The following is a 24,223-nucleotide window of genomic DNA, read 5'->3' as shown; positions in this document are numbered from 1 at the left end:
AGGTATTAGAGGGCAGCATGTGACGTAAAAAAACTCTGTGTTTTGACTCAATCAACTGTTCCTTGACTGTTAACACAGTAATACTAATCAGAAGCTGTGATACGACTGTGCCCTGGCAAAAAGGCAAAATGAAATGTTGACATGTGGCAATAATAAGTGTCATGTGATGACACAGTGCTGACTGGCCTACACCAAAGTCCCTTTAATGGCATGTTTCCACTGTGTGGAACGACTTGGCTCGGCTCAGTTCGGTTCGGCACGGCTCGGCTTGCTTTTCAACTACAGTTTAGTACCGCTTCAAAGTGGGTGGGATTATAGACTGGTCGTTATAGTTGCGCCGCCTTTACTGCCGTGGATCCACTCCTCGGCTACCAACGAGTCTGCACCTTGTCTACAGCCATTTCTTTTTTCAAGTTGCGTGCGATGGTCGTTTAAAGCATGTCGTTTAAAAAAAGTCACACGAACAAATGATACTGCGGTGTTTGTTACTGACTTTTTAAATCTAGCAGGTTTGATGTCTCGTGTTTCAAATCCAGTGACGCTGGTAGTGACGATTCTCTCTGACCAATCAGTGATCTGCAGTGTTTACACGTCACATTTAGTATCGGTACGGCTCGCTTGGAACCTCAACAGAGGTGGTACTATTTAAGCGTCAAAAAGTGAGTCGTACCGAGCCGTACCAAACCGTACCATGCAGTGGAAAAGCGCCATAAGACAAGTCATTTCACTTGGCTTTGAAACGCCTCTTGGGCATGCAAGTGCAGCTCCTATCTCTTAGAATGGGGAAACATCAAATTCTCCAAAACTGTTCATCAAGCTTACGATTAAATTTCATATTTATAATCACCAATGAAATCTGACAACAACTGTCTCATAAATTTTCTTTCTAAATACTTAAAAAACTGCATTTTTCAGGCTGGACCAAGCTAATGCGCAGTCCTAAGCGCGCGTCTCAGAACAATGGAGCTTGTAACGGCTGCCGCAGTGACGTGATGACTTTTATTTAGAAGGCGGGACTTATTCTGCCATATTGCCATATGCACTTTCTCCCATTCGTAGTAATACGAGTGGACTGTCTTTCTGTACATAAAGTCTTTAACGGAAGCTTTAATTGAGGATGTAATAGGGAGTTTACACTTTTGTGTCACTCAAACACAAATACTCAGCCTTGTCCATAATAAAATTATTATTATCATTATTATTTTATTACTATGGGTGTCTTCCATTCGAAAATCAGTTCTTATCTCAGAGCCTTTTCTGTAGCTCAACTGGTAGATTTAGCAACAACGAAAATGTGGGTTCAATTCCCAGGGGACACAAAAGCAGTTATGTACAGTACACCTGTTTACCTTCTAAGTGTATTTGAATTAACGCGTATTCTAAATGAATAAATGCACTACAGAGAACAAGCAGAACAAGTTTAGACAAAAAAAAAAAAAAAAAGGCAGAAACAGTTTATATAGCAAAGCCAAAGCACTATATATTGAAGTGATGGAAGACAGTCTAATTAAATTAGCATTTCATCCCCACTCATCTGAGCCACAAAAGGTGTGAAAAGGTTTTGACAGTGCTGGGAACAGGAAGAAAAAAATCCCTCCATCCACAGATCCAAACACGTCTCACGGGTGTCCTCCTGTCACAAGCCTGCACACTGCACACACCTCCAAACGGCATTACAAAAGAAGACGTGACAGAGAGGGGCTTCCTCCACCCCACCACCATAGCCCACCGATTAAATACACTCTCGCTAACAGCACTGGTGTCCCATCCCTTAGTCTCAACCCCCCTTGCTCACCCACCCTGATGAGTAGTGAATTAATTTGTGCGAAGCAACCCAACATTAGGAAGGTGTGTTGAAAGGTGTCTGCTCATGTTTCAAATTAAACGCACTGCTGGTCAGCATTAGCACCTAGATGCCCGTCGAGGCTGCGCGCCTGCCTCTGACACTTATCGGGGAGAGAGAGAGAGAAAAACTGGATTTGCCTGTTCACACTGGAATAATTAGAACATGTCAGGAAGAATTAATTTCCTCATTTTTCAAAAGGATACACAGAAATTACCATGTTATTATATGACAGGGTCCCTGGGAGGATTGTATTAAATTTGATTTCCAGCGCAGCCCACACAACAAATTAAAGTCATAAATAAGATGGAAAGAAGCGGGGCACAGAGCATATGTTTATGGCAATGAGTGAAGCCAGGGGACCAGAAAGAACTATCTTCATTTCATTTTATTTAAATCAGGTCGACACTCTGTGTCTGAATGACAGCGCTTGCTAATGAGGGCTCAGGGTCTCTTTTATATTAGCAAAGAGAAACAGCCACTTAGTGGGTTAGACAGCATGCACCTTTCCTCTACAACTCAACCAGCTGAGCATCTGACTCCCCTAATGGACACATTACCGTGTGCTTACAAACTTACAAGCCCTGCAAAAGGTGAGGTCTCTCTTAACTTACATCTGTGCAACAAATCAATTAGGTCTCGGAAGCGGTTCCTCGTTTTACAGGGTTTTTTTCCCCCTCAATGCTTTATGCTTCATTTGTCGTTTGGGCTAGTTGAAGGAGACAGAACAAAGTTAAACAAGTTAAAACGTAACAATGTTAAACTACTTTCAAGATTGCCGCTCATTCATTGCATGTGAGATGTTAGATTATGCAAAGGCTGTTTAGTGAAAGACGATTAGGTTTTTTGCAGAAAAAGACAACCTGCATTTATAAATGAAGCATTAAATAACGATAGGAGTGACACAAGTTGAATTATATTTTCATCTCACTGACTCACTAAGCATTTGGGTGGGCAGTGCACTTGTGAATGAAAGCATGTGGGAGAATCTACCCCCATTATATGCAGCAGAGGAGCAGAAGTGCTAATTATATTCCTACAAGTCAAGTGGTAATCAGATAGCTTCAGATTCACGGGCATGTTTAATGTGTGCGGATGACCTCAGCACTGTCTGCCTTTACAATCTACATGGGCAAAAATAAACAAATTTCTTTAACAAGTCACACTCAACTATTCTCATCTAAAAATATTACTGTAGACTTATTCGTGCTGTGGTGATCCACAAACAAAAAATAAGATAAGTCAAGATACGTCAATGAGATAAACCCAACAATGAAATGCGCACTGTCTCTAATAAAGTTTGAGAAGTTGCTGTGAGTCCAAAACAACAGAACAAGCCATCTTTTCAGATATGGTTCACGCAGGTGGCTGGCAAATACAAAACTGCACAACGTTGCCTTTATATATTAAATATAATTAGCCGAAAATATGTAAAAAGAAAAGTGAGTGCTAAAAATACATAACATTATGCATAGTTTTGATTATTAACTTAATCTATAGTCAAGATTATAAGGAATGTCTGTGTATAAAAAAATACTTTATTATTATTATTATTAATGATTTCTGTGCATATATACAACAACAGTTAAATAAATATATAAAAAAAGTATGTATTTTTATAAATATTTATTTATATTGATTTTGACAATATATTGATTTATATGTACATTTATTCCTATAATTTTTGTCATATTAATGCAAAAAAATGTAAATAATAATTACAATAAAATACAATTATTATTAATAAAAAAAAATGTAAACTACAATTATACATTTCTTTCTCAACGTTTGGACACATTTGAATAAAAATCAGGATTTAGATACTGTATTTAGAGTTTCTGTGCAAAATGATAAATTATTATCATTTCTCTACCCTATCATTATGTGCTATGAGACTTCAAAATTTCTGCTTTTTATATTAGGGAAAATGCACTGTAAATCTTTTATAAGGCATATTACCTTATTACAATCATGCCGAGGCAGTGGAATACAGAGAGAAGCAAACTATGGGAATGGGCATCATTAGAGCCAAGCGCTCCCTTGGGCCCCACAAACTTTAAATAATTTGCAAATCAATTAACTGGCAACTCTCAACATAACAAGGATTTCACACCCAGGGTCAGGGCACATTATCAGCTCTGGAGGATTCATGGCATTTTGGGAGAAAAGTTCATGGTTGCAATCATTAATTCATTTTACAGGACTTTTAGTTATGCATTACTATGCCCAGCTGTGGAAGCCAGGAGATTAATGTCATGTTCCTTCAGTATGTCTATATATAGTCAATAAGAGAACGCCTTTTTACCTTGGTTGCTGTCTTTACCTTGAAACAAGGGAAGACTGCCAAGTTTATATTATGTATAATTCTTCTGAAAATTAGATAAAGCACATCAAGCCATCAAAAGGACGATATATTGAATAAACCTTGGCAGAAGCCACTGCCCCAGCCATGATAGCGTGTTGTTGGGATATTAGGTCATAGCGGGGTGATTGAAGACTACTGAAAATCTCGTGCTCTAGATGATCAATGGTTCTCAGCCGAAGCCAGTTTGGTCTGCTAGACTATACCAGCCGAATGTAGTACAAATAAATGGAGTGTATTTCATTTGAAAAGCGTATCCCTTATGACCCTGTTGATTGAGAGGGCACACCTGTAAGCATGCGTGCAAAAAATAGGTGCTGAGCCAGAATACGATGCTCTTGGCGTCACCGAACGAAACCTCATGAGAACTAATAAGAAAACGAATGGATACCATGCCCTAAATACAGATGTCTCAAGACCTTAGGACTTCCTTTCATGACAATAATTAAATTTCCAACAATTAAATCTTATTCTAAATTCACACTGATGAAATTTTATGTTTTATTAGGCCTTTCGGATGGAAAGAAGAGAACGGAGGGTTTTTTTCTCCCCAATCGGGCTGATGAAATTAAAATGCCGAACCCTATTGAACAGCCTCTCTGACAACAATCAAAAAGAGGGTCAGTGAAGAACTGTAGCTGGGGAGAGACTGTTAATAGATGGGAAAATAACCACCCAAAGGTTATTCATTTTCATTAGGGGTCCAGGAGAGCTGTTTATTTAATTTTTTTACAGAAAATCATTCCTGGAGACACCGGCCCCACAGAGACATCAACAGCGAGACACGCTAAATGCAAAATGAAGGAAGGCTCCGGCAGCTTTATTAGATGAATGGCACACACTGACAAAGAGTGTATTCTGCCTGTTCAAACAGATGCCGTTGCCTCTTCCTCAGGTGTTTCCAAATGACTTCGCGCAGGAGTGATTAAACGCCGGGCGCATGCAAGCCACGCTTTCGCCCAAATTACTTACTGCCTCATTTTGTGATTAATTAAACATGCAGATTAAAGTTGCAAAGGAATTTAGATTAATAGGTGTGTTAGGTCTCATAGGTCTAGTAGGAATCATAGCATTAGGAGAGGAAAGACGGATGAGTACATTTCTTCTCTTCCTTAATCTTTAAACAGTGTAAAAACTGAAAAGACACCGGACATAGATACAAATTTTTAACACAAACTGACAGCTTTAAAGTAACGTATCTTTCTCTGAAAGCTTGGCCTTTATTTCAATTGCATTTCAATGCAAATGCATTTTGCCTATAAAATGACTGACAAAAAAATCTTTCAGATAGTTGGTTTAAATAGTTACTTTTAAGATTTATGTCCTGACTAACCTTAAATAGCTGTACTTCAAATGTCTATTATCATTAAAAAAAGAAAAAAAGTAAATTAAGTTTTCAATAAAATGGGAAAATAAAATGCTGGCTCTGACTTAAGTGTTCACCCTCACCCACCCACATACACACACTCGCACTGGTCTAAATGCTGACACAATGCCAACCCGATGTACAGTACAAGGCTTACACTGTTACCCTCAGTGCTGGAGCTGGGCCAGAGCATAGGCCTGATGTTTACTGTTCTAACTCAAGTGGTCCTTTCACCTTAATTCAGCTTAACAATCAGCGTTTCATTCCCTAAATAGAGACCTGACCCTGTGACATATCAGTGTTAATATCTGTGTTCACAGGACCTAGAACGGGACAGGCTGAAGCTGTTCTGTAGTGGCGACACAGAGCATGTAACCTCATCCCGAAAGGTAAGACTACCACCCGTGGCACTCCAGAAACCACTGCGGAAATTCTACTGTCACAAAAACTGATGTTTTAAACATCTCAAACACCTACTCTTGCTCAGACACAACAACATGCCCATCGAGCAGAGGTTAATCAACGAGAAAAAGAAAAAAGATATCATATTTACTCAAGCACAATTTTCCAATAATATAGTAACGCACGATCTTCCTCCATTTCAGGCTGACGGAAATATTCAGACTCTCCCTTGCAGAGTTACAAGCTGGGCAGACAAAACCTGTAATCTCTTTCGGCCCCTTTCTTATTTCTCTATTCACTGATCTGCCTCTCTTTCCTCTGACAGCCATTCAGCGCGGACTTAACACGCCATCGACACGCACTACAACCACAGCTTAAATAAAAAGCGCCTGCCCCGGTGTAATAGAGCGTATTGATCTGAGCCGAAGACGCTGTTTGAATTGAAATCACAGGGATAAAGCTTCTGCATTAGCGTGCGGCCTTGAACTTTGAGCTGGAATATGCCATTCTCAGTGGCCTAATTATGCAGGGCCAACAGTGGGGCTTTCTGCACACTAATATAACTCTGTCCTGCACCTCATATCGAAGTGACATTTGAAAAAAGATTAATATGAACTTAACTTTCAGGAAGCTTGTTTGCTCAACATTACCAAGAGCAACACTTTGCCAGATATGATCTTTATTACTATGCTGGAAAGAGAAAACTCCCATTTAAGACATATTGTGGCAGAAAACTGCAGCCGTATATTGACTGTTTACTAAGACCCTGTCTGTGTTTCTTTAAAAGGGGCTCTTTCTTCATTGCTGTGAATGCTCTTATTGAGGGCGACTGGCAGCCTGAAAGTACCAATAACATAGTTGGTATTAGCATAGAGAATAGATTCACTCTATATGCACTAATGGAAGTGTGTGTTTGAGCGGAAAGTGGAGGTAGGCGCTAACATGACTACTTGTTTTCGAATGACTACTTTCCGCCTTTTTAAAGTAACAAAAAAGGCTACAATCTACATATAATTGTGAAAAACAGCACAAGTCACTTGTGCTGTTTTTCAAGCAAACTTAGTTCTAGGAAAGTGACGCAGAACAGAACACACTCATCATTGTAATCATTTGTGTAACACCGCCATTTCCTGTGTTAATGAAGCATGTACAGTGGTTTCATGAGTTTAAAATCAAATCAGACAGATGTAAAGGGTTAAGACAGCAGCAACCATAGGGAAAAAAAACAGGTGTTAATGGAACAGTGATACACAAGTAATGTTGGATAAGATAAAGATACATAAAACAAAATATACTATTTGTACTTACATAAACAGAAAGACTTTATCCCCAGCTCCCAAAGATCACTGGTGTGTTGATTTTGAATTCATGAAAATTACCTACAACAGAGCAAAAAGAAAATGTGTTTAAGTTTGCACAGCTTGCTTTAAATGTGTATATATAAGGGTTGGGCAAAATTCAGAACTGGATTCCTTTCAATTCATGAATTAGAATATCAATTGGCCACACCAAACACAATTGGAATTTGAACTGGAATGATAGGAAGAGAAATATACTGAATTGAAATTCAAACCAATAAAAAGGTAATTCATTCTGGGTTATTAAGAGTTCTTCCACCCTAATTCTCAAATCTTTAAAATTTGATTAAAGTACATAACATTTTCTATAGTTCTCAACCATTTCATTATTGCATTCAAATTTGAAATGCAACCTTGTTTAATGTGGCAATTCAAATTCAGGAACTGAACACATATACACCACCGTTCAAAAGTTTGGGTTCTATAAGATTTTAAAATAATCTTATCGAAATCTTATTTGACCGAGGCTGAATTTATTTGATAAAATACAGTAATATACAGTAATATCTAATATTTTTTTCTGTGATGGCAAAGCTGAATTTTCAGCAGCATTACTCCAGTATTCAGTGCCAAATGATCCTTCAGAAATCCTTCTAATAATGCAGATTTTTTGCTTAAGAGATATTTCTTATGATTATCAATGCTGAAAACAGTTGTGCTAAGTATTCATTTCTATAAAAGAGTAACAACGAAGCAGAAGAACAGAAAATCGTGAGAGAGGATGTCAGACGAGTGAAGTAAAGTGAGGGTGCAGGCAGGCGGTCAGAGTCCCAGCAGATGAAGTTAAACAGTCGTTGCACCGCAGAGCCTCCAGCTACTCAGCTCTCTCCCTGAGGGACTCAATCCTAGACAATGTTTAGAGTCCACTTCTCTAATACCTCATTAATCTGTCCCTGCACTGTTTGATTCAACTAATAAATGGCTTTCATACAAAGTACTTGTTTTCTCTAATTCCTCTCTCTGCAGAGCACTAATGATTTATTTAGTTACACGCTCTGCTAGTTCTAGCAGGTCTTCTGAGGTCCTCCAGCAATGCCGGCACAACCAAGGAAACACAAACAAACAGACGGTGCACCCAAACCACCAACAACACCCAGTTTCAACATTATCCGACCATATGTGTAGTGTTATTGCCTTTTACGTGACAGAAGAAAGAGAGAGAGAAATTGTACTGCACAAACCTCACGGATGTTCATTTCACCACATTATTCTGTTTTTCACAACAAGCAGGAATCTCATTACCAGCTGATTTATACAATTAGCCTGCCTCAGCATCACCAATTAAACAAGGACACAGGGGTTTGAGGTCACAGCTAATTTATCCGCCTGCAATTTGCGCCATCTCTGCTAGCACCGAAATCTGCCCTCCCGTACGAGCGCCGAAGAACTAAGTCAAACGCACAGACTAAGTAAATGGCTGTGTGGGAGGGTGGGTTAATAGAATAAACTGAGAGATCTTTGGTCTCCAATGGATCTGAATGTGGCAACCTTGAGGCTGAAAGTGACAATGGGAGAAAAGAGGCAGGAGGTCTGACCCTCGTGTGAATGGAAAGCTGTTGTCATCTTAATAGCATCTCTGAGCTGACAGTCTATTCCACGTTCTCAAAGGACCATGCCACAGGCCTGACTGCCTCCCCGTTCACACCGCACACACTGTGTGTATCTGTGTGCATGCGCTCATGCGTCTCTCACAGAGTTAGTGCCAGCTCTCATCTCGTGCCACACACACTTGACAGCGGTGGTAATTCCATAAATGCTTTTCTCTTTGTGAGCGATACAACATCTGACTAATTCCTGTTGTGCTTTAATAAACACAGGGCTGTTTTAATTGCAGGGGGCCGAAAAATAAAAAGGAATTTGAAATTATAATTTGATGCTAAGTGAGAAAAATGATTAAAGTAACAGGCTTGCGTAAGTTTTATATATCCATGCTTTTTTTAAGCTAATCATTTGTTTGGATGAGGAAAAAAACCCTTTTGAATTGTAAATAAGATGACAATGACATTAGAAATAAATAAACCAATGCAATAAGCCCTGACCTGACATATATAAATGACTGTAGCAGGCCACTGTAGTGTTAAGCAGAGCTGGATTAAATAGGACTTTCTAATTGGGCGATCATGAATTCATTAAATAGAGTTCCAATCAGCACCAGCCTGTTTTTATTAGTCATCCAACAGTTTTATTACCGATTCATTGTGTCCGCAATTACCACTGCGGCTTTCTCACATGTTGAGCTCTGTTTTCTCTCTCTTCCTGACAATGACTGCAGTGATGAAGTAGCTGTGGTTGTACAAATGGGAGCTGAAATAAAGAGAGATGAAGAAAGGAAGAACTGTTTGAGTAGCCGAGCGCCTTGGCAAATTACTAGACGAAAAGCTAAAGCCCATTAAACCCCATGAGGACAGACTAGGGGGCACCCAAAAATTAATGATAGGGTTTCCTGTGAAATAACCTTTACGCCACACTGCATCAGATGAGGAATTGACCGGTTTAAACGAAAACAGATTTTATTTTTAAATGTGCTGAATATTTCATAGGGGTTAAGCAGGGTGCTTCAAGCTCAAGTTGGTGAGGCTAATCCATCGACCATGACAGTGACTCCAGCTAGCCCCTCCAACAAACACACTACCACAAACTGACTCCAAGAACACAAGCCAATGGATACACACACACACATGAGTAACTGATTCTCTAACTATTCTCCTACATTCAATCATTTTCAAGCTCATAGCCAGAATCAAACAAAAGTGGGGATGTCACTTTTTCCTTAGCCGCTAATAAACTGTACATTCTTTACATTTCACTCAAGAAGAAGAATTCAGAATCAAAAGAAAAGTCCTTTCAGAAATCCAATGAACCTTCAAATCTCAAGCATGTGTTCATCTACAGTAGGTTCAGCTGATTAAATCAATCCTCTACATAACAGCCCTGTGTCTTTGACCATCATATGACGATTGGGAATCAGTGACTAACCTCATATTAGCAGCCATGCTCTCGCACAGCATACGCAGGCAGCTTGTTTTAAATATACTTGCAAAAGTGGGAGAAATACAGTAGCGTGCTTTACATAATACGCTGTAAATATGTACCGATAAGAGAGCTTTAAGAGGCTGAACTGTAAGGTAAAGTGGTTCAGATGGGTCAAATATAGATGAAATCCTTCATCTTTCTGACCATGGACATGCTGCACTCTCCTTAGGAGGGAACATTTTCATTTGCATCAACTTTGCCTTAGCTTTCTTCTGATCCAGCAACCTGCAAAAAATAAAATCACTTTAAATGTCCTATTTCCCCCAGTCCAGAACATGTTAAGAGGGGATTTAGGGGAAGTAGTTATTGGGACAAAAGAGGCAATATCCCCCATCAGCAGGACGGTCTCTTACTTGGTGGAGGACAGGTTATCTCTGTACTAACAGCAGGGCCACTGACAGGGTCTAGAGGATGGGAGAAGAGGCGGGGGGTGGCTGAAAATAAGGCAGAACTGAGCCGAAAGACGGGCCACTCACACCCAGCAGTGGGCGGAAGAGCAGAAGAGGTAAAGTGGTGTTTTTGTCAGATCCAATATTCCTTCTGACAAAAATCTACTAGTGCGCACACACAGCTGACATATTTGCGTGTGTAAAGCACGACACCAGTACAGTCGTAAGGGCTGTGCACCATTTACGACTGAATTGATAATGCCTTTTTAATTTCGATTCGATTCCCGAATTTTAATGGAATAGCATTTTGAATTTAAATACAGTAGTAAAATTAAAAGGAATTGAAATTCAAATAAATTCATTTAACTTGACAGTTAAAAATTGAAATTTTAAAGCTTTGAAGTTTTAAGTTTTATAGAGAGACAAATGCTAGTGAGAGAGAGAAAGATAGATATTGAATGCCACCTATAGAAATATGTGTGTATAAGACTATCTATTTTTAATTTAATAATACTAAATTAACTTCCCACAACACATTACCTGTGTTGAAATTATTTGAATTGTAATTCAGTCTGGTAACTGCTCTTCAAGTCAATTCAAATTCCGATTCAAGTTCCTGTGGTGTGTGGCCAATTCCATTTCAATTCAAACTCGCTCATTCAAAGGGGAAAAAAAATTCAATCTGAATTGTCTCCAAAGAGCAATAAAGACCCAATAAGAGAGATTCATGTCAGAAAGAGCAGCGGATCCAAAAAGACCAACTTTCTTTCACTGGAATAAAATAAGAGACATCCCATTTCATTGATCTTCCTCTTTGAATGTGCACACGCTTAGTTTAAGAAGGCCTGCTTACAGCCGAGGGTGTTTATAAAGCGTATTTCACGTCTCCCATCGTGGATGGGGGAGGTTGTGCTGTTTTTAAATCAAACATCTCCTCTCCTTGGACTTGCAGACAGCACCACGACCAAGCCAGACTTTCATGTCTGACAGTGGAGATACATTTCATGTGATTTACTCTGCTGTGAAATAACAACAACGAAAGTCCGTATTAGGGGAAGAAAGGGTTGACCGGCGACCACGGGCCTCAAATCCACCCGAGAGGAATTTGACTCCCAGCTGGTAAAATACAGTCTCACCAGTTCTCTGTGAAACACACACACTTCAGTAAACGACTAGAATGCAATTGCAGCAAAAGCGAGAAAGCAGGTCCTTGTCTTTTTTATCATCGATTTGACGTCAGTCGATGGAGTTTATTCCCTAGCCATGACACAAAGCACTTTCCCACTTCACCCCCCCTCCCCTATTTATCTGTACCTACTATTGAGTTGGGTTATGGAAACAAGCCTGCTTCCCTCTCTTTCTTTCCCAGGTAATGTGTTTATTCTCCTGGTCTCATCTTCTAGTTTACGGGGCTGCCGGCCGTTCTCTCTCTCTCACGCTCTCTTATCGCCCGTGCTCTCACGGGGCATTTTAGCTGCTGAAATCCTGTTCACCACATACCGGTTTTAGAATCTGTGAAATGAGTGCCGAAGAAGCGTGGCCACAATGTCTGCCTGTGTTGCCAATGGCCTCGAAAATGGGTCCGGGAGCTTTTTGTCCAGGGAATGCATAAATGGAAGTTTTTAACACCTCAAAGAAAGGCTGTGCCTTTGTGTGGCCAGACGAGAGAGAGCCCTGGCTCTCCTGAGGAGGCAGACATGCTGAGTGCTACAGGACAAAGAGCCCAGAGCCTGAAGCAGCAGGAGCACACATACACACACACACCTGCCTTGCACACACACACACACACACACATTTTTATGGTATAATACGCACACAATGGACATGAGAAACATATATGTGGATAAAGGCACGGGCATGCACACACAGGTCAAGTATGTGGTATAACACAACAAATGATTTCTGAATGTTAGAACATTCACCACTTAAATGAATCATTTCAGAGAGAATACTGGGTTTACTATAGATAAGAATTATGAATAAGATTCCGATATATGAAAAGTCTCTATTTAAACATTCCATTAATATCTACTTCTGTTTTGTCAGGCTTTTTCTATTTACAACAGAATTTTTTAGCAGTTAAAGTTGTGTCTTGTATTTAAGACGGTAATGCCTGATAAACACTGACTTGAGATATGCAGCAAATATATATATATATTAAAGATTCTTTGTGTGTCATAAAAAGCTTTATAGATTATATCCAGACTATTCATGAGCAGAAATACGCAAATAAAATAGGTTTTCTATTGATCAAAATGACAAAATATTTCAAATTCTATTGATCAAAAATATAATATTAAGGGAATAAAATGACAATAATTGTGCATCCAAAGCAAATATTAAGATAAATTACACAGATGCCGATCAAATCGTATTCAAATGAAAGACATTATGTGACTGATAACTAAAGCCTGAAAACAAGTCAACAAATGTTAGCACATTGATTGATGTGCCTCCTTCCATTGGAAAAAATAATTCCCATACAGATTATCCCTTATTGCAATTCATTTGATCTTGTTTTTCAGACAAATATAAAAAGACAGGTCGTGCAGACAATCAGAGTGGATATGCTTCGGCTGCCTACAATAAGCATTTAAATGCAAATATGTCTGATGCACAAAGAACCTGCAACTTCTGTCAGTGGCAACATAATCAACCTGCAATTGTCTCCTGACTCCGAGTCATTTCCAGTGACAAGGTCTAAGCAGCAAGCATCTGTATTCAAATTACTGCGCTATTTAAGGCCGCAGTCTGTACAGGGATATTTTTCCAACGGTAAGCCGTGCTGAAAGTCAATCATATGGTGAATTACACCAGAATGGAATCAATCGATCCAGAAAAGATCAGGTTACAACCAGGCCCGGCAGTTGCGCGCAAATTATTTGTCTTGTTCTTGTTCAGACGCAGGAGCGTCTGTTCAGCAAAGTCCCATTTTTCAAATATTACATTTGCAATTGAATTGAAACCTTCATGGTTCACATTTTATATGAATGAACAGTAACAATTTAAATGAAGAGACGTGGTCAAGAACACAGAAGGAAAAAAAAAAAGAGTTGTGTGCAGTATTCTCTATCAGAAGAATAGAAGAAACCTCAGTTAAGTATGCCAGGAGAGGCCTTGGTTCCCCAAGGATGGGGTTTGTGGTATGTAAAATCTGAAAAATATTTCAGGTCTCGATATGAATGATAGAATAACAAAAAAGAGGTTACGACTCATCGGTACTTGCATTCTTCATGCACAAGTTCACTTTTAATTCTTTTACCAGCAAGCAGGGAGGAGCATATTGTGCTCTAGGGTTTTGACTAGTGGCTTCATGAAAATCCAGAAGCATTCTGCCATGTTTTTCTCAGGCAGAGCAAAGGTAATAGCAAAAATTAAGAAAAAAATATTTGTTCTTACAAATTATGTCTTAAAGTTCAAGAGCATCCTCAAATTCCTGCTCTGACTGTGTTTGATACAGTTCAATGGGAGGATTTGTGCTGTGAAGATGATTAAATAATTCATAATGCTTTTCATTTGTGCATCTATTCTCTCTAAAACTTTTTAAAGTCTTACAGCGAGAATGTCAGCATAGATGTAAATCTTAACCATTGAGAAAATCATTTTCTCTTTTATTTCACTGTTAACCACATTTCAAAAATCACCTCAAAATCCACAATCACTCAGCATATGCAAACAAACCCATTAATAGGAGTGAAAAAAAAAATGGTTGGCTTGAGAATTATTCTTCGTTCTTAATTTTCTAGAAAGGAAAATGATTTAAACGTTGGACACAAATCTCAACTGACATAACTGGGAGTCACTCACTTCACTCTCTCCCCTATACTCTACAGCTTCTCAGACTGTACGAGAAAGAGAGCTTCTCTCTTCTCCATGGTTCCCTTCTTCCCCCCTCAGAGAAAACAAATGTAGTGTTTGAGTCACTGATCGGTGGTGTAATTGAGTTTAACACTCCTTTTCTGCAGGAAAAAAAAGAGTCTTTGATATGAGGAGGTCAAATTACCTCTCCAGTCAGGCAATAAATAAGTCAAACAAGGTAAGGGCTCCTGCCAGCATATTTTAATGCAGAATTCAATTAGTGAAAAACAAGAGATGCGTGGTTCTTCAGTTAGCTATTAGATGCACGTCCTTTCCCATGATGCTCTCATTCCGCACGAGGCAATCAGGCTGGAGTACATCGCTGATGGAGGACAGCTTTAAAGAAATCCACTCCGTCCCAGCGATCGTGGGGGGTTTGGCGAAATTACAGGTCACGTGACCAGTGCAGGCGAGTCGGAGGGTGAGATTGTTGTTGCGCTTTCTATGCCCTCTCGCAACAAGCCAGAAAGCTATAATAATGTTGATATTTTTTTATATTGCCACTATCTAAATAACAGAGCTCACACTGCTGTTAAAGGGATTGTTCACTCAAAATTAAAATTATGTCATCAAATGCATGTATGACCTTAAGGACAATAAGTCCTGTATGACCATTTTTCTCCTGAGGAAGAAAAAAAAAAGATATTTTGAAAAATGTTGTTTTTTACTCTATTTATTTTCCTAGTATGGACCAAAAAAAAAAAAAAAAACGTTTGTGTTCTGCAGAAGAAATTCATACAGTTTTGGAATGACTTGAGAGTAAGTACATCTCAGAATTTTCATTTTATTTGAGTGAACTATACCTTTTCATATGCACTCTATGTTTCCAAATAGTAACTATGAGGTTTAAAAATGGACAGGCTTAATGTGTGGCATAATTTTCCATTATGAAGCCCATATACTGCATGGGACAGTTTCCATTGATTTCTGCACGGGAGTGGTGTGACGTCAAGCGTGTACTTGAGGGCGCTCGGACAATGTATAGAATAAGAAAGCGAGCTGGGACGCACACAAAAAGCACATACACAGACCCACACTGCAACACACCCAACTGGCTACAATGTCGCCTTTGTGACATAATGCTCCTCGCACAGTGGATTTTTGGAAAATAATCCAACTTTTCCTATCCTACGCATCCAGCAATAACAACTGACATCACAGGTCCAACCATATGCCCTGTGGTGCTCGTGAACGTTTTACATTTTCTCAGCATGTAGGGGGTAAAAGAAACACTGTAAAATGGTTATTATATTCCAATCATGCCCAAGGAACCTATTACAGCATGGCACAGGCCACATGAAATCTGAGGAACTTTGAGGAACCATGAGGAACCCCAAAGCTCAGAACTACACAACAGACAGTTGGGGGAAAAATAAAAACAGAGGGCGAAAAAAGGAAAACTGAGAAGAAAATAAAGACGGAAAAACTACCACCACGAAGCATGTGTATTTGTGTTTCTTATGAGAAACAGTCTTTCCCTGCGAGGTCCGTGAATGTGTGTCAAATGCCGAGACTCTAGTGAGATGAGAAGCTTCCCTGGTGTCGACACACACGTTCTACAGCTCTAGTGTCCGATGATGGCAACATGAGATTAACATTACCACCGCTGAAAGCGCGACAGGTGGGTCACATGAAGGGTCTCTAATTTTCTCTCACCAACGGGACACATGGTTCATATTATTCTCTAGAAAAGCTGACAACGCTCCAATGAAAATATCAGGAGGCTTCCACCACCACTACTGTTCGCCACACACTATTTTCAAATGTATCTTAGATTATGTAGCAATGTAAATTTTCCCTGCCTACTGGGCTTCGAAGGGTAAATTTGGAGAGAACCCGAAATGTAAATAAATAAATGTGGTGATTTGAGGAGGCATGTGGGAAGGTGTTTAAGCGCTGGGAGCGATGTGAATACAACACGACACAAGCTAAACACACAATCGAGTCCTGCACCTTCCGCTCCAGCTTTCTCAAGAGTCGCGTTCAGGGTAGACTTGATTAGTGCTCTCTCATAACACACACAAGACGAAGAACTGAAAAATGTAGATGAATAGAACATAAAAAAAAATTAGCTTTCACCTGAAACATCCGCACATCACTGCTGTTTACATGCCATACTGTATGTGTGTGTGCATGCTGAAAGAATCCCATATGTATAAAATATGGTAAAGTCGATGCTGCACTGCTTCTATTTTGTGTGGCTCACAACAGAGCCGAGGCTCAAGTACACAACAACACAGGCGGGAATTTTTTGAAGTGAGGTGAAAATATGACTCTTTTCTGAAGTCTGTGAAAAGGCTGCAAGATAAGCAGCATTTAGCCATAAATTCAGAGTCGGCACTAAGCTTTTTTATGTATAGCTCGCCGAGCGCAAAACCATGCCCTGCAGAAATCAAAAGCGGTAATAGTCAGGTTAGCCACTGTCATTCTAAGAGGGAAGTCGGTTGTGAAATTGTAAAATTGTGAGGCTCTCGCTGTCTATTTCACAGCCTACATTTTATGAACGCTCTCTGAAATTATTTATAAAATAGAGGCTATCCCATGGCAGTCAGTGTTTGAGGCTCACAAAGGTGAGGGGAGAAAAGGCTCAAGCAATCCTAATCTGCCTGCTGAAGACGGCCACTAATAATATGCTCCTTTATCTCCTTTGCTTAAACAGTGCATACCTTGAAGTTCACAAAAACGTGTGATAGTCATCGAGCTCTCCAAGCGCAACAGAGTGGAGAGAGAGCGAGTGAGAAAGAGCGAGAGCGAGCAAGAGAGAGAGAGGACATTTTCCCCTTCACATTCCTCACAGATTCAAGTCCAATTTGCTCTGAAACTCCTCTGCATTAAGCCCGCATGCCAGGCTGATAGAATACGAAAACAACAGTCAAACGCCGTTCATCCCACCCATGTTTTCCCCCGATTATAATTGGCAGCTATCGTACAGTGGCCATTCAGAACTAAATAAGACTGCAAATTAGAGAGAAGAAAGTCAATCTTGATATATTCTCAATGAGCAGGTTAACCCTCTGCAAGAATTATTAAATGAATAAAAAATTCAAACCAACATATTAATAAAATGTGCAAAAAATGTACCTTTATGGGTACTGACCCAGGGACAAGCTGTTGTAGCCCTAAAGATACATTTATTTCTGAGAGTATCATGTTTTACTTGGTGCTTCACAACTTTTGTTTTTTATATAAATAAAAAAAACTTGTCATAAATGAATAAATAAAAGTCCTAATGTTCTTTTAACTTCAAAATAACTATATAAAAATATGATATATACTTTCTCTCTCTCTCTATTTATATATATATATATATATATATATATAACACACATACAGTGGGTACGGAAAGTATTCAGACCCCCTTAAATTTTTCACTCTTTGTTATATTGCAGCCATTTGCTAAAATCATTTAAGTTCATTTTTTTTCCTCATTAATGTACACACAGCACCCCATATTGACAGAAAAACACAGAATTGTTGACATTTTTGCAGATGTATTAAAAAAGAAAAACTGAAATATCACATGGTTCTAAGTATTTAGACCCTTTGCTCAGTATTTAGTAGAAGCACCCTTTTGATAATACAGCCATGAGTCTTTTTGGGAAAGATGCAACAAGTTTTTCACACCTGGATTTGGGGATCCTCTGCCATTCCTCCTTGCAGATCCTCTCCAGTTCTGTCAGGTTGGATGGTAAACGTTGGTGGACAGCCATTTTTAGGTCTCTCCAGAGATGCTCAATTGGGTTTAAGTCAGGGCTCTGGCTGGGCCATTCAAGAACAGTCACGGAGTTGTTGTGAAGCCACTCCTTCGTTATTTTAGCTGTGTGCTTAGGGTCATTGTCTTGTTGGAAGGTAAACCTTCGGCCCAGTCTGAGGTCCTGAGCACTCTGGAGAAGGTTTTCGTCCAGGATATCCCTGTACTTGGCCGCATTCACCTTTCCCTCGATTGCAACCAGTCGTCCTGTCCCTGCAGCTGAAAAACACCCCCACAGCATGATGCTGCCACCACCATGCTTCACTGTTGGGACTGTATTGGACAGGTGATGAGCAGTGCCTGGTTTTCTCCACACATACCGCTTAGAATTAAGGCCAGAAAGTTCTATCTTGGTCTCATCAGACCAGAGAATCTTATTTCTCACCACCTTGGAGTCCTTCAGGTGTTTTTTCATGTGTCTTGCACTGAGGAGAGGCTTCCGTCGGGCCACTCTGCCATAAAGCCCCGACTGGTGGAGGGCTGCAGTGATGGTTGACTTTCTACAACTTTCTCCCATCTCCCGACTGCATCTCTGGAGCTCAGCCACAGTGATCTTTGGGTTCTTCTTTACCTCTCTCACCAAGGCTCTTCTCCCCCGATAGCTCAGTTTGGCCGGACGGCCAGCTCTAGGAAGGGTTCTGGTCGTCCCAAACGTCTTCCATTTAAGGATTATGGAGGCCACTGTGCTCTTAGGAACCTTAAGTGCAGCAGAAATTTTTTTGTAACCTTGGTCAGATCTGTGCCTTGCCACAATTCTGTCTCTGAGCTCTTCAGTCAGTTCCTTTGACCTCATGATTCTCATTTGCTCTGACATGCACTGTGAGCTGTAAGGTCTTATATAGACAGGTGTGTGGCTTTCCTAATCAAGTCCAATCAGTATAATCAAACACCGCTGGACTCAAATGAAGGTGTAGAACCATCTCAAGGATGATCAGAAGAAATGGACAGCACTTGAGTTAAATATATGAGTATCACAGCAAAGGGTCTGAATACTTAGGACCATGTGATATTTCAGTTTTTCTTTTTTAATAAATCTGCAAAAATGTCAACAATTCTGTGTTTTTCTGTCAATATGGGGTGCTGTGTGTACATTAAAAATGAACTTAAATGATTTTAGCAAATGGCTGCAATATAACAAAGAGTGAAAAATTTAAGGGGGTCTGAATACTTTCCGTACCCACTGTATATATTGATTTAATGTTGTCATCAATTTAATAAAAAACACAATGACATAAACAGTTCTAAACACTAAAGAAATGAAAAGATACTTTAAAAATCATGACAGCTGGAACATTCTGGAGAACCTCTACCTTATGAGGGTGCCTCAAATATCCTGTAATGTACTTAGAGTTTCTCCAAAAAGTTCTTTCATGTCCACGTCTCAAACATAATCACTCACAGTGGTCTGGAACACAGTTTAAATGATTAAAAAATGTCTTCTAAATATCTACTGTAGACAATGCCATACATCAGAGGGTTACGAGAGAGAGAGCGAGAAGCTGAACATTAATGGGCCGATATCTGTATGCACATTTTCTGCCCAATAGCTAGAGCTGAAAGGGCCCAGATGAAATCTGTGTGGTAAAGATGATATCATAGCATTGTGGTTGCACAGCAGTCTGGCAGACACATACCTCACTCTAGAGAGAGAGAAGAAAAAACAAAACTCGAAATAATATTTCTCCTTGCCTTTCCCATTTGAATATTCATCCCGTTTCCACGTCCCCAGAAACTCTTCTAATCAGAGTCACTTCCCCTTTAATCACTGGGGCTGTAATTATGATTTGATAAAGCATTTTAACGCACTCTTCAGTGTCACTCACATATCTATGCTTGGAATACCGTATTAAGAGCTGTCAGCCCTTAAGGGGAGCACTTCCCAAACAGTGCTGATCCAAATATGGCAAACACGCCCATCGGCTCTAATTGAAATTATTACAGGTTTGAACATGCTAACGCTACAGCTAATGTTTCCCCTGAAAGCGAGCAAGTCTAGCAGACTCAGCTAAGATTCCTGTACTTCCCTCTGATGTGCAGTAATTGTTTAACCCTGAGTGGAAGTGGCTGAGTGCCTTTTTTCGTCGTACGCCAACAACAAAAAAAAGAAAAACAGGCCTGTGTAGCACTTTCCTATTCTGCTTTTCACTTTCTAATTCCATCCAACACAAGGGATGAAGGAAAAGCCACTCTGGTTCCATGTTCATCTTGGAAGAGCGAGCGTTCGAGGATGATCGTTGACCACAAGTTGATAATGATGACGATTTAATTAGAAGCCTCTCTCTGGTCTGGAGTCAGCCCAAACTCCTCCACCCTGCAGATGGAATAAATTTAGCAACAGTGAAGAAGAGTAGGGCCATCTTTTGCTCCTTTCTTCCACCACTCCCTCCCCCCTCACAACTTCTCTTTCTTGTCATCTAAGTACCACCTCCAATCAGAGACAGAAAACATTCCTCCCCTCTGACACCGTACCGCAAGTCGTTCATGCGCCATCATCGCTCAAGCTTGCATCCCCTAAGTGCGCACACACCTCAACGCTCCCCAATTACCAACATGTGGCACTCTGAAATATTAATACAATGCTTAAATAACGTTAAAGTAACATTCTAATAGTAGAAGCTGCTAAAAATGGTCCAGGAGGAGAGAAGTGCTTTCAAGGTAACAGCAGGAGCAGCTCCCGGCTCCAGTACCAAATGGAACAAGGCAAAAAAAAGGCCTGGCTCTGAGACTACCAGTGTTGTGGAGAAAATGTCTTATTTGCATCCTGGCAGGTCTCGGGGGGTTAGTTTAGCCCTGTGTCATAGTTTCGGTTTCTTTCCTGCTAGAGAAACAGTGTGTGTTATGAGTGAGCTCTTTTCAGCTGCACGCCCATGACGGAGCTCTGCAGGATGACATACCCGCCGGTGGAAAAAGGCTGGTGGGGCTGTAAGCCTGCCAGTATCTTCTCTTATTCCAGCTTCTCTCTCTTTTTCTGGAGTTTGTATGTTCCTGAACGTTGGCCTACGATGAGTGATTCAGAGTGATTGTTTGAGTGCCAGTGTGGGTATGCTGATAGATGTCAAAGAGGCTCCAAAGAAATGTATGGGAGGCAAACCGCAAGATTTTCTCCATTATTTCAACAGATTTCTGCCATCCTATTAAAAAAAAAAGATCACCACATTACAGTGCTGTTGTCACCACGACTACTCATAAGAAAAATTAGGACTTAAATTATGTTCGTAGACCTTCCTGCCCAAGGATTTAACATGACAAACTAATGAAAAAGAGGGTAATTTTTTAAATTCAATTTCAATTTGTTTTCCACTCCTCTGCAAGAAAACATTCACTTTTTCCAGCCTGGTGTTTTCACTATGGTGTGGTTAATATATCCTGGCAAAGCCATAAAGAGAGAGAACGGAAAAGGAAAGACTTTACTTTGAATACACTGCAGGACTAAACTGCAGTCACACTAAGTTTCAACATATACGAAATTACCCCCACAACACCACAAAACTTGCAGCTTTTAAATGTCCGTATTTTAAATCTGTTTAGATCTTCTCAAGTCAGAGTTCACCAAACTCAAAACAGAAGATGAAATGTCTTTGCTTGCGTATGAATGGATGAGAATAGAGTGTGAAATCTATAGTGGGACTGAATTTGTACTACTTCAAGGTTTTGCCATTAAAGTTTAAAGTCCCCCTGTGGTGGAAATCAAGTTTTTAATGTTGTCTATCTGGTGTTTTTAACATGCTTTAATACAAATTCATAAGTCAACACCATTGTTGAGTATTTTCTCTTTAAAATTTCAGTAAACCAAAAACAGTCTCAAACCCGCGGTTTGAAATCAATGACGTTTCTGACGTCATAAACTACCTTGTAACCAATCATGTCAACGCGCCGACGGGCTTTAGCATATCATTAACTGTCTCGAAAGAAGGTTATCCTGGCATATTTTTCTGTTGATATGAAAAATCGTGTAGATTTAGCAATATGGCGGGCGTATGATGCATATTACGATGTTATGATGAACTATATGCCTTTCTTCACTGATGTTCTGAGTTGTTCAAAGTGTTTCTAAGGATACTGATTGTTAGAAGGCAGCTATCTGACTCGTAAATGTGAACATGGTAATCATATTAATTACCGTTATGTGTCTAACGTTGTAAAAAGCGATTCCATTGTGCAGCATTTACCTCAGTAAGTTGACCGAGTGGATCTCATCTGAGCTTGTGTGAGGGGCTAATTATCATATTCATAGATCCATGTATATTAAATGAGGCAAGGGTGTAGAGTTACATTCAAGCTGTTTTAAGGCATTAAGAATTTTTTTCACAGGAAAGTTCCACAGGCAAAAAAGGTCAATTGTCTATAGTCAATAGTGTAGCAATGTATGAAGCACAGCTCCAACAGAAGTCACTTTCAAACCAAGAAGTGATGTGAATCCGTTTGACCAACTTGAACTTGAAATCTACGTGGGGAAATCTTTCACCCTCAAGTGAAATTCCTGATCGCGTGGATTGGATTCAGTGTGGACTGGATTTCACACAAGAAAATTCACCAAACAACAATAAATGTGCCGTACCTTTAGAGTTTTCATGTCCACTATCTTTAAGCTAGTAGTACCGTGACCCCAGGAATGATGAATGATCCCTTCCGGAATCAGGGAGACCCAGCTCCACAGCCGCAGCTCTGAATTAAGACTAACATCATTAACTGCTTAGTCTCTTCACATAGAGACCATTTAGACAAGCCGCTCTCTAAACTCTGAAGGCAAGAATGGCAGATCACGCTAACACACACACACACTCTCATCACATCAGCCGTCACCACTTGACCCATCATCAAAAGCTGTTCATGGACACATCCATAACGATAGTCAAGTGCTTTCTCTCAATCTGTCTGTTTGCTGCTGCACTACATCTTATTACACTGACAGTCAGGTAGCAGAGCCTTTCACTTCTTCAGAAAGAAAGAAAAGAGAGAGGGAGATAAGTGAGTGTGAGGGAGAGAGAGAGAGAAAACACTTGCGGTTTGGTCTGCTGAAGCCATTTTCTTGTGACGCACATGTACACCGACGGCAGAAAGCCTTTAAAACTGCAAGCGGGTGCACATAATCACGGAATAGGAAACAAAAGGGGCTGGTTTCAGAAATACTTCAGATGAACTACTGTCAGACACACAGCCACAGCATTCCTCCCTTCTCCTTACCAGCCTCTTTTGTCACTTTAATTTGCTTTAGGCATTTTGCATCCCGATTTTCCACACATACGTGCACACACAAACTGTGGGTGATGTGATTTTGGTGTCAAATCTCCTGATTTTTCCATAAAATTTTCCAGACTTTCAGATGTCCTATCAAAAAACATGCCTGCAATTAGCTACCAGCTTCAGCATTTCTTCATTCTAGAAGATTCTCAAAAAACTGAGTCTAAGTTATTACAACACCATTTAAGAAGACAGCAACAGGCTTTCTTTCACAAAACAGAAAAGTCCCAGGGAATTCAAAGGCCCTTTTGTCTTAAGATGAACTCAACTTCAGGGTGGCTATTTCTTTGACACAGTTCTAAACAAAAATAATTATGCCTTCTATCCTATGCTTGAATGAACAACTGATTATACAAAGTATGTAAAAAAAAAAATATTATATTAAAATATGTATATCAAAACATTTTAAATATTATACTCATCCATCACATAAGAGCATCACATATTGACCTTCTTAATCACATGTGTACTATGAGAGTTAGGTAGAGGGCAATCTGCCAGCTTGATCTTACTGGCTCACATCTGATCTAATAGCAAAGCATTTAGAGTGGGCGGAGTCTTCTGCTCAGATCCCTTTGTAATGGAAAACATAGCATCTTAGGTTAATGATCAATTATTCT

The 24,223-nt window shown here is 39.8% G+C and overlaps 1 protein-coding gene across 12 annotated transcripts in view; it reads right to left on the bottom strand.

The window, feature by feature from the left end:
• The window catches only part of sox6 (SRY-box transcription factor 6), a 252,272-nt gene that overhangs the window by 131,144 nt on the left and 96,905 nt on the right, over positions 1–24,223 (bottom strand). For 10 of the 12 annotated variants that reach the window (XM_051901715.1, XM_051901723.1, XM_051901726.1 and 7 more), the window contains exon 3: positions 7,282–7,352. The exons of 1 other annotated variant lie outside the window; for it this stretch is intronic. The gene's annotated coding sequence lies outside the window, so the exon portion shown is untranslated. Of the gene's footprint in view, positions 1–2,457; positions 2,477–7,281; positions 7,353–24,223 lie in introns of those variants that run through there. One more of the 12 variants, XM_051901721.1, reaches the window with a different exon arrangement.

The sequence above is a fragment of the Ctenopharyngodon idella genome, chromosome 7 (genome assembly GCF_019924925.1).
Source record: "Ctenopharyngodon idella isolate HZGC_01 chromosome 7, HZGC01, whole genome shotgun sequence".
Classification (NCBI taxonomy): Eukaryota; Metazoa; Chordata; class Actinopteri; order Cypriniformes; family Xenocyprididae; genus Ctenopharyngodon; species Ctenopharyngodon idella.
The sequence above is the reverse complement of the archived record's forward strand: the minus strand, read 5'-3'. Positions and strand labels throughout refer to the sequence as shown.